The 18919-nt window shown below is 38.9% G+C and overlaps 1 long non-coding RNA gene across 1 annotated transcript; it reads left to right on the top strand.

The window, feature by feature from the left end:
• The first annotated feature begins 2104 nt into the window (after positions 1-2104).
• LOC130420834 (uncharacterized) lies at positions 2105-3178 on the top strand. Its single transcript, XR_008906707.1, has 3 exons — positions 2105-2221; positions 2517-2585; positions 2768-3178. It is a non-coding gene; the product is annotated as an uncharacterized LOC130420834 (long non-coding RNA).
• Positions 3179-18919: the final 15741 nt, after the last annotated feature.

Genomic DNA, 18919 nt, shown 5'->3' with positions numbered 1-18919 from the left:
TAGATTGTCATTAGCATCATCATAACAAATGTACTTTATAAACACACACACAAAATAGTAAGCCAAGAGTCAAGAGCCCAACTAAAGAAAACACTGATCAGTATAATGGAGACTTTTCACCAAATCAATATTCTTTTAATTAAAGTTAACTAACAACATTTTGTTTACAGGTTATGACTGAGCTGTTTTTTTTTCAGGGGCTGATCACAAACTCAAGTCATTGTTCACTTTTAGTGATGTGCATTTGTCATTTTCTGATTTGTCCTTCTCAGTGACCAGCTCTCATACAGTGACTATTGGTGTGATCGTTTCATTACTTCTTCTACTTACTGTTGCTGTTCTTTGTGTGATTTATAGGAAAAGAAAAGGTGAGTTTATAAATCCCATTTACAGCACAAATTTAAGGTTATTTAGAATATGCTAATTTCAAGAGGCCATCGAAATACAGTTTCTGACATTTTAATAATCAGAAAAAAATTCTTCTGCTCCTGTTTGTTACTGGTTTAAGCTCTCCCTAGAGGGAAAGTTCACCTAAAAATGAAAACTCTGTCATGAATTACTCACTCTCTTGTTGTTAAAAAAAATCACAAAAAACCATCGTAGGAAGTCAAAAGTGCCCCAGAACTGTTTGCTATCCTACATTTTCAAAATATCTTCTCTTTTGTTTAAAATATAAAGTCTTTTTTTCACACTATAGTAGTCAATAGGGTCCAATTACTGTTTGGTTATAATCATTCTTTCAAGTAAATGATGACATAATTTTCATTTTTGGCTGAAGTATCCCTTTAAATCAGATGCTGTTTATCTCTAATCTCAGCAGCTCTACAGCTGTGAATGACCAAAGTCCATTTAGGGAAGTATTGGTGCTTGGTGGCCATGTTTCTAACGCCTCCGGGCAGCTATTTTAGTCTCAGTGAGACCACAGTCCTATTAAGTCCTGGAATATTCCCATACATTATAGCCTATGCAGTAATAGTATTAACGAATTTACCTTTTAAAACATACTGTCTTCATGCATTTATACATATATTAATAGAATTATGCGCGTTATAATTCAAATATCAAATATCCCCTCCCAACTCTTGCACAGTATCTACATTTCATTTAATCTGGTGCCATCTAAAGGACTTTTTATGCATAACAGGCACATTCAAAGTAACTCATGAGTACACAAAAATATTGTGTGTGCACGTCCCTTCTACATCTCCGTAGTTTATTGTAAAGAGCACATTTGTGACCCTGGACAACAAAACCAGTCCTATGGGTCAATTTTTCGAAATTGACATTTTTACATCATCTGAAAGCTGGATAAATAAGGTTTCTTTTGATGTATGTGTTTTTAAGGATAGGACAATATGTGGCGGAGATACAGACGTTTATAACTCTGGAATCTGAGGCTGCTAAAAAATCTAAACATTGAGAAAAAAGCCTTTAAAGTTGTCCATCAGGGGTGCTGTAGCAGGCCATCCACTCACACAAGTAACGTTTTTAAGTATTTAGGGTAGGAAATTTACAAAATATCTTCATGGAATACGATCTTAACTTAATATCCTAATGATTTTCGGCATAAAAGAGAAATTGATCATTTTCACCCATACAATATATTTTTGGCTTTTACTAAAAAAGTTACCAGGCTACTTAAGACTGGTTTTGTGATCCAGGGTCACATTTGTTATATTGAGTAATGGCAAAGGAGTCTTGCATAATAATATAAACATCACAACAAGTGATAATTAAGACCCATACACATCAAGACTCAGTGTATGAACCTCAAAAATGGTAAGAATAAACTGAGACCCTCATGCTGCAATGTATGCTGGGAGTCATGAATGAGTTTTGAACTATGATGTTACCCATAATGCATTGCAGCATGTCACAGTATGAGAATGGTGTGACATGATCATCGCGTTACCTCACCTGTTAACTGTGTTGACTGACTGGCCATATATGCCTTAAAAACATTTTGTGTCCTGCTGACCTATTTAATGATTCAAATGCAACGAGAAATGTTTATTTTTTTTAGATCGGAGATTGTCTGGAGACCCTGTGGTGAGTATAGGAACGGCTTGATCTGTGAGATATCATCATTAGTCATGTTGGATAAAAATAATCTGATACATTGTGATGTTGTACATTTCCTTTCCTTTAGGTCGCATCTAAGAATGACAATAATGGAACATATGACACCATCAACATCGTTTCTTCTACTCCAAGCACAAATGTTAGTAAACATTCATCTGCAATAAACTCAAAGATTCATGAGATTTGTGAATATTTACAGTCACTGTGTTAATTGTTCTTTGGTTTATATCGGCATCATTTTAATTAGTTTTATACTATCTTAACAGTCCTCTAAACAAGACTTTAAAATCAATCTTTGAAGACTTTGTTCTCAGGAGTAATAAAACACAGTGATTTCAAAAGTCACAACTATATCTGTTAAATCTCACTATAGTCTGTCTAACAAACAGTGAGTGGAGAGTTTTTCAGTCCTTTATATCTGTGTTGATGTTTAGGAGCAGAAAGATGATGTGGTTTATTCTGAGGTGACCGTTGGCAGTAAAAAACAACTGAAGAACAACATTGTGAGTAGAAACTACAAACATTCACATCCGCCCTCCATTCTAAACTCTCCAACTACATACATGATTTAATGCACTGCAATATCTTCATGATATACAGTCTCATAAATATGTATTTGTATAATCTTGCTTTAATAAATCTGTGTGTTTAAACATGTGTGATGGTTTCTGTAATGTTCATTCAGGTTCAGTCTGCTGGTGATGTGACTTATGCCGTCATCAAAGGAGGAAAAACTGAACCTGAAGACGCCTGCAGAGAGCTTTAATCCTGCCTGAACAAAACCACTCGCAAATAAAACACATCATTTTACAAATAAACCCACCCCACCCCACTCCACAACAACATAAACACAAAATATGTTTCAGTCTGTCAGTGACTTATATTTCCTTTGACAAACAAACTCAAGTGCTGATGTGATTTATGTGATACATATTGGTCGGCTATAAAATGTTTGTCTGTTTGTTTACTATTTGATGTTATTGTTCATATGTTATTGAATCCTAACATGTCTGAGGAATTTTCATAGGTCTTATTAATACTGTGCATGATCAAATTGGGGAAGTGTAATGGAAAATGATTTCTTAGTTTGACTTTTTCTATTTAATGAAGAACCCAAAAATACATGTTTTGTCCTGAGAATGTTCTCAGAACGTCTCTGCTGGTGTTGAATATACCTCCAGAATGTTAGTTGGGCTCTTGACTCTGGGCTTTCCTTGTTAATTCAATTTCCTCTTTCAATGTGTTTCTACATTAACACTTATGTTTTCTCAAAGTATAAATGTTGAACATTGAAATGTTTGTTTTCAGTATTCGCTATTTGTGATATATCCAATATAAAGTTAAGATGATTTAATTAATACTGAGATTCGTGTTTTCATGCTTAATCCAAATTTCCTATATTTTAACTCATTCGCCGCCAGACTCTTTAAAAAAAAGTTGCCAGCCTACGCCAGCGTTTTTTAACATTTTCACCCAAATTTAATGGCTCACAGTTAATTTTCTGTAAAGAATATATAGACAAACAATATGTCAAATGAAAGAACAGAGTCTCAGCTTTTAAACAAAAGAAACCTTATTCTTCTATCTTCATTTGTTTGTTTTTTATCGTGGGTAGGTTTCTTCAAAAATGCATCACTTTGATTAAACTGTTGAGATAATTAAAGTTTTTTGTCAAAGATTCCGTATAAAACATATACGTTCTAGGTTCTGGGATTCTGTACTTTTTCCCAAAGGTGTGTAATAGCGCCACCTGCTGTACAACAGTACAAACACTGATTGCCGTAGTAACTCGTCAATGGCAGTGAAAGAGTTAAAAGGTACTTAGGCATAAACAGTCATCACACAAAACTCGACAATGGTGAGAATCAACAAAAGAAAGATAAATGGGAAATTTACTACAGTCAGTTCCATAATTTGTCTTCTCTTATGAATCTCTGTTTACTGTCTGCTAGTGTTTGTTTTCTTTGCTGAGAGCGCTCTCATGAGGTGTTGCTTTTTGACCTGTATTGTGTATGTTAGTGCGTGTGGTTTTATGATCAGACTGGGACGCAGTGTCTGTCATGGGGTCCATTATTCCATTGAAGATCACATACAGGCAACATGCTGATCATAATGCACATGTGAAATAATGATTTGTATTTGTACTGAGTGTTATTTTGGTGATAACTGTCTTTCTGTTCGGCTTGTTGCGTTTGAAGTCTGGAGGAGCTTTGTAAATGTGTCATGTGGTAAGTGTGATGGTTTGATGAAGATTCTCTGCTTTTATTTTCCATATAATATCATGAATTGTTTTAATAACGCCGGGCTGGTAGTCTAAAACAGGTATCAGTACTCCCGCGTTTCTTTATAATTCTGCATCGCTTTCGATTTCAACATGTTGTCTGAGTGTATTGAGCTGATCCTCGCACGTCACTGTGAGCAAGCCTGACGTGGCACTTCACGGGCCACTGAGGGGCCAACCCTGAATAATTTGCTGACTGCCAAACTTTGGACCCTGCACGGGTAGCTCTCACTTAACCTTCACTGTTGATTTTGTAATATGTTGATCACTTTTGCACTCACTATTATTTATTATACTATTAAACATTTTGAAATTACATCAAACAACCATTATTGTGATCAGTGTTTGATTTAGTTGGGCTCTTGATTCATAATGTTAAGCTTTCTTTAGCTGTCCATGTGTGTTGAAACATACAGTTGAAAGAAAAAGTATGTGAACCCTTTGGGCTTACTTGGATTTCTTCATAAATTGGTCATAAAATGTGTTCTGATCTTCATCTAGATGGACCAAGATGGCGGCGCGTGAACATCGCGAGGCTCAGTGTCTCTCCAGTTTTAGCCATTATATAGTGTTTTTCTTGCTCATCTCGGGCCTGTTCGTTAAGAACAGTTGTGCATTCACAACGTACACCCGGCATGAGCTTTTGGATATCAGTTTGCGCATTCCCGGAAGTTATATCAGCAACACTCAACTCGTCCCTGAGATCGTGAAAACCTCCGATGCTACGCACCCCACACGGCCGGGCGGAAGTGCTCGCCGGCGGCGTCGAGATCGTAAACAAAGGCGGGGAAAACGCGGAGGGCTAAGAGCTAAGCTACAGCTAACACCACACAGGCTCTCTTTACCCAGCATTTTCCTTGCTAATGTACGATCATTAGTGAACAAAATGGATGAGATTCGACTCCGCATCATCAACAACAAAAGACTTTTGAACTGCAATGTCATAATCTTCACGGAAACATGGCTACACAGCGGCATACCGGACAGCGCTATTGAGTTAGCGGGCTACAACACACACCGCGCGGATAGAACGGCAGAGGAATCCGGTAAGACAAGAGGAGGTGGCCTGTGCATTTATGTCAATAAAGCTTGGTGCACGAACTCTGTTACTGTCGGGAGACACTGCTCGGCTAACCTTGAGTTTCTCATGGTTAAATGTAGACCGTTTTATCAGCCACGGGAATTAACTTCCACCATTATAACGGCAGCTTATATTCCACCGGATGCTGATGCCAAGCTTGCTATGAAAGAACTTCATGCAGCCATCATTAAACAACAGACTGCTCACCCGGAGGCTGCATTTATTGTTGCGGGAGATTTTAATCACTCAAACTTAAAGACAGTGCTCCCTAAATTTCACCAGCATGTTTCCTGCCACACAAGATGAAACAAAACTTTGGATCATGTCTATACAAACATGGCTGAAGCTTACGCCGCGACCCCCCCCTCCCCCACCTAGGTCAATCTGATCACCTTTCTTTGTTCCTCACCCCCAAGTATTCACCTCTCATTAATCGTGTGAAGCCATCAGTGAAGACCATCAAGGTGTGGCCTGAAGGGGCAGACTTCACACTCCAGGAAAGGTTTCTACACACAGACTGGAGTATGTTTGCTTCTCAGGCCACCAGTGGCTCTCACACGGATATAGACAGCTACACCTCCTCTGTATTGGACTACATCAATACCACTATTGATAGTGTCACAGCTCAAAAGCAGATCACCATATACCCGAATCAGAAGCCATGGATGAACAAGGAAGTGCGCCTCCTGCTGAAAGCACGCAACACCGCCTTCAGATCAGGTGATGCGCAGGCCTATAGTACTTCCAGGGCAAATCTGAAGAGGGGCATCAAAAAGGCCAAGCACTGCTACAAGTTGAAGCTAGAGGAGCATTTTGCCAATTCTGACCCTCAACGCATGTGGCAGGGCATCCAGGCCATTAGTGACTATAAACCCAACCACTCCATCCCCATAACCACAGATGCTGCCTTTCTGAACGAGCTTAATGACTTCTATGCACGCTTTGAGAGAGACAACAAGGAACCCGCCACCAGGCTCACACCTTCCACGGACCACCCAATCATCACACTAAATTCCACAGATGTTTTCACTGCACTAAGCCGGATAAACGCGCGCAAGGCTGCCGGCCCTGATGGCATCCCTGGTCGCGTACTCCGGGCATGTGCGCAGCAGCTCGCTGAGGTCTTCACGGACATCTTCAACCTGTCCCTCGCCCAAGCAGTGGTTCCAGCATGTTTCAAATCCACCTCCATTGTGCCCATTCCAAAACATTCCAGCCCGACATGCCTGAACGACTACCGCCCTGTAGCACTCACACCCATTGTTATGAAGTGCTTTGAGCGGCTGGTCCTGTCACACCTAAAAGACTCTCTACCATCCACACTGGACCCATACCAATTTGCCTACCGTAGCAATAGGAGCACAGATGATGCAGTGTCCATGGCGCTGCACTCCGTGCTCACACATCTGGACAATAAGGACACTTATGCACGCATGCTGTTTGTAGACTTCAGCTCTGCATTCAATACCGTAATCCCTTCCAAGCTAATCATCAAACTTGGAAACCTAGGCACTAACAATTCAACCTGCAACTGGATTATGGATTTCCTGACGAACAGGCCTCAGCTTGTTAGGTTAGGCAACATCTGCTCCACCACAACCACCCTCAACACTGGTGTACCACAGGGCTGCGTACTGAGCCCCTTTCTCTACTCCCTTTTCACACTCGACTGCAGGCCTGTGAATGGAACTAACTCCTTAATCAAGTTTGCAGACGATACAACAGTGATTGGTCTCATCAGCAACAACGATGAGACTGCTTACAGGGAGGAGGTACGGCACCTGGCCACATGGTGCTCAAACAACAACCTGCTCCTTAACACCTCCAAGACAAAGGAGATCATCGTGGACTTCAGGAAGGCGAAAGGAGACACACGACCCCATCCACATTAACGGGACGGCTGTTGAACGTGTTTCCAGTTTTAAGTTCCTGGGGACCCACATTTCGGAGGACCTGTCCTGGACCACCAACACCTCATGCCTGGTCAAGAAGGCTCACCAGCGTCTCTTCTTACTGAGGACACTGAAGAAGAACCAACTGTCTTCAACTATCCTGGTGAACTTCTATCGCTGCACGATAGAGAGCATCCTGACCAACTGCGTCACAGTCTGGAACGGGAACTGTTCTGTTGCTGAGCGCAAGGCACTGCAGCGGGTGGTGAAAACAGCCCAGCGCATCACAGGGACTACACTCTCTTCCATTGAGGACATCCAGAAGAAACGCTGTCTGCGTCGAGCTCGCAGCATTCTCAAGGACTCCTCTCACCCCGCTCATAGACTGTTTACTCTCCTGCCTTCCGGTAGGCGCTTCAGGTGCCTCCGGGCAAGAACCAGCAGACTAGGAAAAAGCTTTTTTCCCAGAGCTGTTTCATTACTGAACTCTGCTCCCCACTGATTTCACTACCTCTCATAACTTTAACTTAATGCTGCTATTACAATGTTTACATTGCACTATAGGGCTGCCATGCATGACTGAACTGTACACACCAGTACTTCATGTATCTGCTCTACCGGACTGTTTACACACACTCAGCTCATTTGCACTAATGGACTACTCTCATAACTGCATTAACTCATCTACTGCACTGTAACTTTCATAACTGCATTAACTCATCTACTTCACTGTAACCTTAATAACTGCATTAACTCATCTACTGCACTGTAACTGTATATCTGCATCTACTCATGTATTGCACCGCACCTTTAATAACCACATTAACTCATCTACTGCACTGTAACTTTAATAGCTAATGTCTGTAACTAATGCACACTCAAGTCACTTGCACTATTGTATAGTCTATATTGTTATCTGTTCATAACCTCCTGTACATTAATGTTCACAGTATATAGCCTTCTGTATATATCGTCATAGTACATACCGATTGTCATATTTTTATAGTACATGCCCATCGTAAATTATTTTCCTAATATCGTATTCTGTATTTATTCACACTGTATATCTGCACTTGCTAATTGCACTTCTGGTTAGACCTAAACTACATTTCGTTACACTGTACTTGTATATGTGTAATGACAATAAAGTTGAATCTAAAAAATCTAATCTAAGTCACAACAATAGAGAAACACAGTCTGCTTAAACTAATACCGCACAAACATTATACGTTTTCATGTTTTTATTGAACACAACATGTAAACTTTCATAGTGTAGGATCCAAACAATCACAATTACACAGAACGGGAAATTAACATGTTTATAGAAAATGTAATGCTGATAGAATTGCAGATATGAGACTTTACAGTATTATGTTAATATTAACTGGACCGTGTTTGGTTATCTTGCAACATTTGTATGTGACTTGTACATTCAATTGTAATGAAATTGGACTTCAAACTTCCTCTGAAAATTGCAATTTTTACCTTCTCTACAAATTCATGGATTACTTAGAAAACATTCCTCCATGGCCTTTTTACATTTTTGAAAGGGAATGACCCTTCAACAAACTGAAGACACGCAATTTCTATCATATTTTAATCATCACATCATTTTTTAATTGAATTCCTAATATGTGACCATGGACCACAAAACCATAAGGGTCAAATTTGATGAAATTGAGATTAATTCATCATCCGAAAGTTGAATAAATAACCTTTCTGTTAATGTTTGGTTTGATCAGACCATATTTGTCCAATATACAATTCTTTGAAAATCTGGAAACTGAGGGTTTTAAACAAATATTTTTGAGAAATCGCCTTTAAAGTTGACCAATTGTTGTCTTCAGCATATCATAATACTCACAATAATACAGTTTCGATATATTTCTGTAATACACACCCTGAACATCAAGTTCATGACTATTTGATTTGGGATAAAAAAGACATATGTCAGGTTTTGTAAGTGTTATATCTTATGTCACCTCATGCTTTGCATAGTGAGTGAAGGAACATAGATACCATATGTAAATGTGCCTCACCTTCTATGCAAATGTAAATCTCCACAGCAAAACTGCCATTGAGACTGACAGTCAGTGATCACAATGCACTTTCAACATATGCAAATATAACATATGGAAAATAACTAAATGTTTGGTTAATACAAATCTGCAGACGTATGCACAACTTGAGTTCAAGACTACACTGTCAAACTAGACGTCAAGCTTTTATTAAATCAAAGTCAACATTTCCCATGACATTAAGCTTATGAATATTAGGAACTGATTTCAATCACAGACATTCCCTTGCAGTAGTTTTGCTATTAGCTTTATTTATGCTATCATCTGTTCATCTTTGCTGAGCTTCATATGGAGAATGTCTCATGAGTGTGGTGTCAGTGTTTCTCTCATTGGTAGTGTGATCCTCATGTGTATACATTTAAAACAGCAAACTTGAGCTGAGACGTAAAGCTCTGACAAGATGTATTTACACTTGTCCAGTTTCATCTGGAATGCGTCCTAAACCACCTCCTGAAGTGGTTTAATTATTATCAGGATTACAACTAGTAATTGTTTAAAAATGTGGAATTAAAAGGTTTTTTTGAGCTGTGCAACCAATATCTATATTAAATTTCATTTGCATTCCTGCTTGTCAGCTTGTTTTATGTACATTGCATATAAAAATATGACATTTACAATGTATTGTGTTAACTGACATTAACAATCAAAGTCAATAATCAACAATGATGATTTTAATCTTACAGCAAGTCCCTGTTTTTGTATTTATTTTATCTGATATTCTGCTTTAAACCACCTCGAGACAATTCTGATGCTGCCTTTCCTATGTGTAAATGAATATTATTTACATATGTGGCCTTACAGTAATCCAAAAGCAAGGGGAATACATTACCTTGATATTGTGATTCATGGATTACATTACTGAATACATTTTTGATTAAGTATTTTGCAACTGTACCGTAATACATTTTTTAAAAAAGAACCCTCCCAACCATGTGTGCTACACCAAAGGCAGGAGTACAAGATTCAAAATTTGTTCCAGTAGTTTGTGTACACTCAAAAATAAATGTGTTTTGCTTGATTAAATTTATTCCATTCCATTTTCTACCGCTTATCCGAACTACCTCGGGTCACGGGAAGCCTGCGCCTATCTCAGGAGTCATCGGGCATCAAGGCAGGATACACCCTGGATGGAGTGCCAACCCATCGCAGGGCACACACACTCACTCATTCACTCATTCACTCATTCACTCATTCACTCATTCACTCATTCACTCATTCACTCACGCACTACGGACAATTTTTTCCAGAGATGCCAATCAACCTACCATGCATGTCTTTGGACCAGGGGAGGAAACCGGAGTACCCGGAGGAAACCCCCGAGGCACGGGGAGAACATGCAAACTCCACACACACAAGTCGGAAGCGGGAATCGAACCCCCAACCCTGGAGGTGTGAGGCGAACATGCTAACCACTAAGCCACCGTGCCCCCCGTGATTAAATTTATGTTGGGTAAAAATATTTCTATCATAAACTTATGATCACAATAATGGTGGTTTGATGAAATTTCAATATTGAGTCAATGAAAAATCTATTTTTTTTAACTTTGACTCAATGGTTGTTTGCTATCATGGATACAGATGCCAAAGTGGTTTTGATTAAATGAACATTGATTCATTTCCAAAGATTTCACAAAACATTTCTGAAATTCACAATCAATCATTCATCACTGAACACTGATGTTACACATGTTTTCTCTCTCTGTATTACAACATATATAATAATGTATCCTAGTAAATAACACAACTGACTATTTATTCAGCTTGATCTGTGGCCTTTTGTGTGAAGACAGTTTTGTTTTTTTTAGTTTTCAGGCTCAAGAAGGTGGGATGGTTTTGTGCGGGTTTCATCACCATGGCAACTAACACAGCTACTCTGCTCCGGAGCAGGTTTTATTCTGGATTATGGTTTGTATCCACTGGCACAGAGCGAGGGGAGTTTAACACATCTTAAAACCAGTGGCGGTCCTTCCTACAGGAGCTACTGGGTAGCGGGGGTCTGTTTACTCGTCGTCTTAGTCTGCTGAGAACGCCTGGTCTCCTTCCCCTTCTCCGTTTCCGTGGCTGGGCTGTCAGACAAAGGGCTCCACTTGCGTGTTTGTAAACAGCGGTTCGGCATTGATGAATTTAAAGTCCGGTTTTCGATATGCCGATATCTAAAAGTGTTTGTCTGTCGTAGACAACAATACATTTTCAGTACAAACAAAAGAAGAGAAGTCGTCAAAATAAACCAAAAACTGCAAAGTTGGTTCTGAGCTTGAGCCGCAGCAGAAATATCAAGCGTTTTTTTTTTTTATAGAAACATGAACATCCATTGTTCAAACACCCCCAAAACATAATTAAAGCCTCAAAAACAGCAAAAGAACGCCCACTTTAAAGTTGTCCAATTGTAGTCCTTGGCATATTACTCACAAAAATACAGTTTTTATATATTTACAGTAGAATCACTTATCAACAAAAAGGTTGCAAAATATCTTAATGGAACATGATCCACAGATTGCAAGCAAACATTGAATCAATGTTTGAAAGTTGGTCCCATGAAACAGGAACAGAGACTTCAGTTAGGTCTGTGTGGCTTTCCTTGAGACTACTGAACATACTGACATTGTATGTGAGGATCAAGCTTAAATGCTAACTTTGACATTGGTTTTATGTGATCTTATAGGACAGAAAGTCTTTGAAGTTTTATTTTATTTCAAGGCCACCAACCCCCACGTCCCATTTCCATCCCTGCTTAAAACCACATGAAGTACATGATTTAAATATCCAGAAACACATGTATGTACACAGACACACACCTGGGTCAATCCTTAAATCTCACTGCAAACAAAATCCAAATGGAAATCAGTCTCAGTATCTACAAACCAAAACAGGTTTTGCATTTAGTCGAATGCACACATTTGTGTAGGACACTAAAGCTGAAATGTTGAGACTGAAAAGGCAAAGACAGTCTGATGTTCACTCCTGACTGTTATAGATGATTAAAACCAGTCACTTCACTTTGAGTCACATTTATCATGTGTCATTTCAGATTCACTTCACACTTGTGAAGTCATCAGCAATGGAAAAACCCATTCATGTGCTGCTGTTCTCAGGTCAGTGTGACACTTTTGATCTAAATGTTAAATCTTTGAATAAATGTTTGTTCAATTACAAAACTAATTGAACTTAATAAGGTTTTACTCAAATTAAAAGAAACATAATAAAATAATAAACTTTAAAACAAAAGGTTGATTGATGCCCTTTGTGCATTTTCTAACAGTTTGTCATTTAAGTCACAATTTGATGTAAGAATCCATAAACCATTTTCGCAAAAAAACTAATACAAAGTCAAATGCAGAAGTGTGTGTGTGTCCTAAACAGCATTTAAAATGACATACGCTAGTTTTTCAGACTCATTTCAGTTTTTCACATGGAAATAAATCAATTAAATGAGGCGGTTTGAAATAAATTGAGTTCAATGATCTGAATGCAGCAAGACTTATATCAGTTTATATATTGTAATTATGTTATTATATTAATTCAAGCTTTTACACCTGCTATTCATGTTGAAAAAATATTGAAATTTCATTGAATCACCTTTATTGTGATCAGAGTTTGCTTTACTTGAGCTCTTGACTCTTGTGGTTTAATGTTGAGTTTATTTCTGCAATTGTATCAGTGTGTTAAGATGAATGTGTTGTGGTTTAAACACAATGAGATCAGATGATGACCTCTAAGTGATGATGCACATTGTCTGAATGTCTATTAATGTGTAACATTTGTCCTGTGATGTCTGTGATACTACAACATGAGGCTAAAGCAGTTTAATGTCTGTGATATTTTCATAAGAATCAACACACATATTCACAAACTGTTATGCAACAACTAAATTGATTAGACACACAAAGGCTTCAGGAATTATCATATCACATTGTGTGCGGCTGTGTTTCTATCACTACACACATGATGAAACATGAGCCTCTCGAATGGACCTTGATGATGAGATGTGATTTTGGCTTTTGTCTTAGTTTTCATCAAATAATGACAAAACACTTTTAACTTGACAATTTATTGTGTTGATTTGAGCAGTCAGGCAGATGTGGAGCTGGTTTACACCCGTGTTCTCATGATGTGAGCACCACTGACATCTGAGTCTTCCCATCACCTCTCTTGACTCAGTGGTTTACACTGTTAGCTCTTACCTGCTGTTTCTACAGTAGTATGTTGTCAACACTGTTAACAGATAGTTACTGTAGATCATACATCTGCAAAAGATCTTATTGAGGTTAAATATGTAAGTCACCATTAGTGTGATCAGTGTTTATTTTAGTTGGACTGTTGGCTCTCAAAGGACATTTTACACAAAAGTGACCATACTGTTGGACAATTGTCATGTAGTGATATAAAACAGTAATAAAAGTATAGTACTTAAATTTCCAAAAGTGCTCCCACTATATTTAGTCAAAATATTAATCTAGAGATTGAGTCGAACACACAGAGAGATCAACAATCCACTTATGAATCTTAACAATGGTGACAATCAACTGAACTGCATCATGCTGCAATGCATTCTGGGTGTATAGTACAAAAGTCAACCATGATTGTTTCTCACCATTGATGAGATTTGTATGCGTTTGTGTAAGTGTGTCTCAATTGAAAAGTCATCAATTATAACACCTGTTATCACATTAACAAACATATCTTATCAAATAATAAATGTTATCACGGCCGTAGCCAGCTATGAGGTCACTGAGGTCCGGACCTCGGTCATTTTTTTATATTCAAAAATAAAATGTCAAGCTCTCTGAATGATTATTTTGCCATTTAAACCACCCCATATCATATGAGTGTTTGCAATTCATTATGTTGCTGCGAGAAGCTAGCGCAGTGAACGGGGCTTGAGAGCGCGTTGAGTGAGAGCGCGGGTATGCCTCCATTTGTTGCCAGATGCACCTATTATACGTGTTTTTTTACTCGTTTTTCCAATTTATTGTGACACTTTGGGAGTCTTGGGACGTTTATAAAGTGTAAAGTTGAACGTTAGTGTTAGTGATATATTAATCTTATTCACAAAACACAAGCTTTGAACTTATTTCGGATATCTTTTTCTTTCTTTTTGAAATTGCTTGTTTTTCATAGCAATATCTGGCAACATTGTACATTAATAAAAAAAAAGCTTACAGACAAACTTTAACTTAATTGCTGACAGGAAGATACCACCATTGGTAAGACAAACGCAGTGATCATCGTTAATATCTGAAAGAAATGATTAACACCAACAAAAACAATAGCATAATACAAATATGTTTGTTACAGAATGAAATAGGCTATGCCATTGCCAAATAACGTTACTGACCAGCAGGATGACGTCTCATGCTCTTTAGTTAACCTTAAGTCATCAAAAAACATAAATTAAAGCAGTGTTTTCAACTGGTGGGTCGCAAAAACGTTTTGAGTGGGTTGCGGAGTGTGCATTCAAAGAAACAACAAACGTAATTCTGTTTTTTTCTGACGCTAGACTTTTATTTTGACAGACGTGCGTGAAAGCGGTTGACTATCAAAAACGCTTTTTCCTCATTCAGTATTTACGGTCAAATGAGATGTTGTCAAGTTTTATATCGGTGTCATTATTCTAACGTTTTTATAACTTGTTATAAAATAAAAATTCCCTCACCTAAAAAAAAACGAACTTTCCAGTCCTGTCAGTCATAGGCTACTGTGCTCGTTGCGCGAAATTTACCATGGTAACAGACCTTAACCCTCAAAATGCTACTTTATTTTCACTGTGTTTTTGTAATGTATTTCTAAATGACTGTGGTCTCGTCACACATACCAACTATTAACAAAAACTATTTTGGAACTGCTACCTTACCTAAGGTTACTTATACGGTACCTCATATTCATACAGTGTATCTATCTATCTATCTACTTATATATATATATATATATATATATATATATATATAAATGACTGAACTTAAATATACGAGCTTGATAAAAATGACCACTCTAGAAGAAATTTTCAGATGGCACACATATATATATATATATTAGTCAATTTCCACAAAAAAAGGGTCGCAGGTTAATGTCCATGGTAAAATGTGGGTTCAATGGCCTAACCAGTTGACAATCACTGCATTACAGCACAGACAATGTTTTTATTACTTATCCATATAGAAATGTTTATTATGGAAATCTATTACAGTAATCAGTATTGTTACATAAACCATTGTGATGCAATAAAGAAGGTCTAATTTAACAATGTTTATCCTCCAAAACAGACAGAACAGAGAGAGTGTAGAATGGCAAAAAGGTTCCGGCAAAATACGTTAGATGTATTTCTTAAAAAAAAGCCTAAATTGAAAGATCAGGAAGATGGATATGAGAACAAAGAGGAGAGCAACAGAGAGGAGGATAGAGATCAGGAGACAGAGGAGAGCAACAGAGAGGAGGATAGAGATCAAAACAAGATGGAGGAGAGCAACAGTGAGAAGGATAGATATCAGGAGACAGAGGAGAGCAACAGAGAGGATGATAGAGATCAGGAGACAGAGGAGAGCAACAGAGAGGAGGATAGAGATCAAAACAAGATGGAGGAGAGCAACAGTGAGAAGGATAGAGATCAGGAGACAGAGGAGAGCAACAGAGAGGATGATAGAGATCAAAACAAGATGGAGGAGAGCAACAGAGAGGAGGATAGAGATCAAAATAAGATGGAGGAGAGCATCAGTGAGAAGGATAGAGATCAGGAGACAGAGGAGAGCAACAGAGAGGATGATAGAGATCAAAACAAGATGGAGGAGAGCAACAGAGAGGAGGATAGAGATCAAAACAAGATGGAGGAGAGCATCAGTGAGAAGGATAGAGATCAGGAGACAGAGGAGAGCAACAGAGAGGATGATAGAGATCAAAACAAGATGGAGGAGAGCAACAGAGAGGAGGATAGAGATCAAAACAAGATGGAGGAGAGCAACAGTGAGAATGATAGAGATCAGGAGACAGAGGGGAGCAACAGAGAGGAAGATAGAGATCAGGAGACAGAGGAGGAGGACAGAGAGCAGAGGAACTTAGATGAGGATGACATCAGTGATGAGCAGGGCAGCGAGAACACTGATGAAGGGACTCTTCATCCCTTTGACCCTGTGAGAATGAAGAAAAAAATAAATAAGGTCGAGAGCCTCTCAGATGGAGACAAAACCTGTTTGCTCCAAAATAGATGGATACCACCAGAGCAGCATAGCTATCCCTATCGGAAATTTGGCGCAAAACAACTAAAATACAATGTCCAGTGGGAGAAAAAATATGAATGGCTTCGTTACTCACCATTTGAGGATTCAGCATATTGTGCTCATTGCCTCAGCTTTAATAAGTTAAAGGGCTCAAACTTTAGTTTTCTTACAAAGGGCTTCACTGACTGGAAGAATGCTGTGGGTGAAAAGAGAGGTATCATCCCAAGACACAGTTTAACAGAAGGACACCGAAAATCCACAGAAAAGGCAGAAAACTTCCTTTCTGTTGTCCAAAAAAAAAGAAAGGACATTAGTTCAATAATCAGCCAGAAATATGAGGAAAAAGTCATTGCGAATCGTAACAGTCTTCTATCTATTATTGACATAATTGTGTGTCTTGGCCAGCGAAATGTAGCATTCCGAGGGAGCTGGGAGGGGGACAGTGAGAATGGAAACTTTAACCACTTCGTTAACTGGAAAGCACAATTTGATGTGGCCTTAAAGCAACACATGCAGACTGCACCCAAAAATGCAATATACCTTTCACCCGCAATTCAGAATGAGCTTATTGAATGTTGTGCATAGGAAATCAGAGGGACCCTAATCAATAGAATACAGGCAGCCCAGTACTTCACTGTATTAGCTGATGAGTCCATGGATATAAGTGGGACTGAACAGATGTCTTTATGTGTCCGTTACGTCAATGAGGAGGAAGAAAACCTAGAGATAAAGGAGGATTTTCTCGGGTTCTGTCCCTTGACCAAACAAGATGCGGCAACAATAACCTCAGCCATTCTTAATCAGCTGACAAAGTGGGGTCTTCAAACAACTTTCCTAAGGGGTCAGGGTTATGATGGGGCCATTACAATGAGTGGCAAAGTGAGTGGGGTACAAAAGAGAGTCAAGGAACTGTACCCCAGGGCAATGTACACCCATTGTAGGAGCCATGCACTTAATTTGGTTGTGGTGCATGGTTGTTCTGATCTTCCTTTGGTGAGGAACACAATGTCCATCGTAGAAAAGATTGCAGTGTTCTTCTCAGCCACAGGGGCCAGAAAAGATGCCCTGCGGGCAGAGAGTAGAAGAGAAGGGCAACCAAAAACAGCAGGGATCCCACTGATGTCAGACACTAGATGGGGTAGCAGAGCAAACACACTGAGTGCTTTTGTGGAGCAGTTCACTGCTATACATTCTGTTTTGGAGACCATGGAGGCAGAAGTAACTACCACCTCTGGAAAGGCCAGTACTCTCCGGCATAGTATTGGAACATTTGAGACCATCATTACTGCTGTAATAGCCAACAAAGTGCTGGGTTATATGCTACCTCTAACCAAAAAGCTGCAGTCTACCAACATGGACATCATCACAGCATACGAGGAGGCAAGAAATGTACGGCAAGTCATAGCCAAACAAAGAAATGAGCAAGGATTCAGTCCATGTTTTCAAAAAGCCACAGCATTGGCCAACTCAGTTGATGTGGTCCCAACAAAGCGTAGAATAACAGTAAAACAGAATTACATAGCAAACATATCTACAGAGTCAGTGGAAGACCACTACCGGGTGAATCTTTTCTATCCCTTCATCGATCACATAACTAGTGAGCTGGATGAGAGATTCTCTGAAAGTAATGAGCCTGCATTACTAGCAGCTTACCTGGTACCAAAATCTTTGAAGAAACTCACAGAAGAAAGAGAGCAAAGAATGGTAAAGTGGTACCATGAGGACCTACCTTATCTAAACACAGTAGAGCAGGAAATAGAATGCTGGAGGCACAAGTTTCACTCTGAAGATGGGGTGCTGCCTGCATCAGCATTGGAAACTCTGAAAACAACACAGATGTCCTTCTTCCCCAACATCCAGTGTATGCTGAAAATTTTTCTTACACTTCCAGTGACAACATGTGAATGTGAACGGTCATTCTCTGCAATGCGAAGGCTCAAAACATGGCTCAGATCTTCTATGTCTAGTGAAAGGCTCACAGGACTGGCGTTTATGCATGTTCATCAAAAAGTTAAGCTGGACAAGGAGAGAGTCCTTAGACGGTGGGATGCCTCTGGCCACAGGAGGATACAGCTAGCTTTCAATGGAAAGGTAATGCATGTTGTAAAGAGTATAGTCATCCAACAGTCATTTGCATTGATTATAAACTCTCTGTCTGAAGTCTGAATCTGTCTTTTTTTATTTTGTCATTTCAGTGAGCCAAGGAATGAAGAGTAGTACACGCACACGCACGCGCACACACACACACACACACACACACACGTCTGTGAAATGTAAAACATTATTTTGAATAAAAA

This window comes from Triplophysa dalaica, chromosome 5 (assembly GCF_015846415.1).
Source record: "Triplophysa dalaica isolate WHDGS20190420 chromosome 5, ASM1584641v1, whole genome shotgun sequence".
NCBI lineage: Eukaryota > Metazoa > Chordata > Actinopteri > Cypriniformes > Nemacheilidae > Triplophysa > Triplophysa dalaica.
This window is presented reverse-complemented; position numbering and strand designations above follow the sequence as displayed.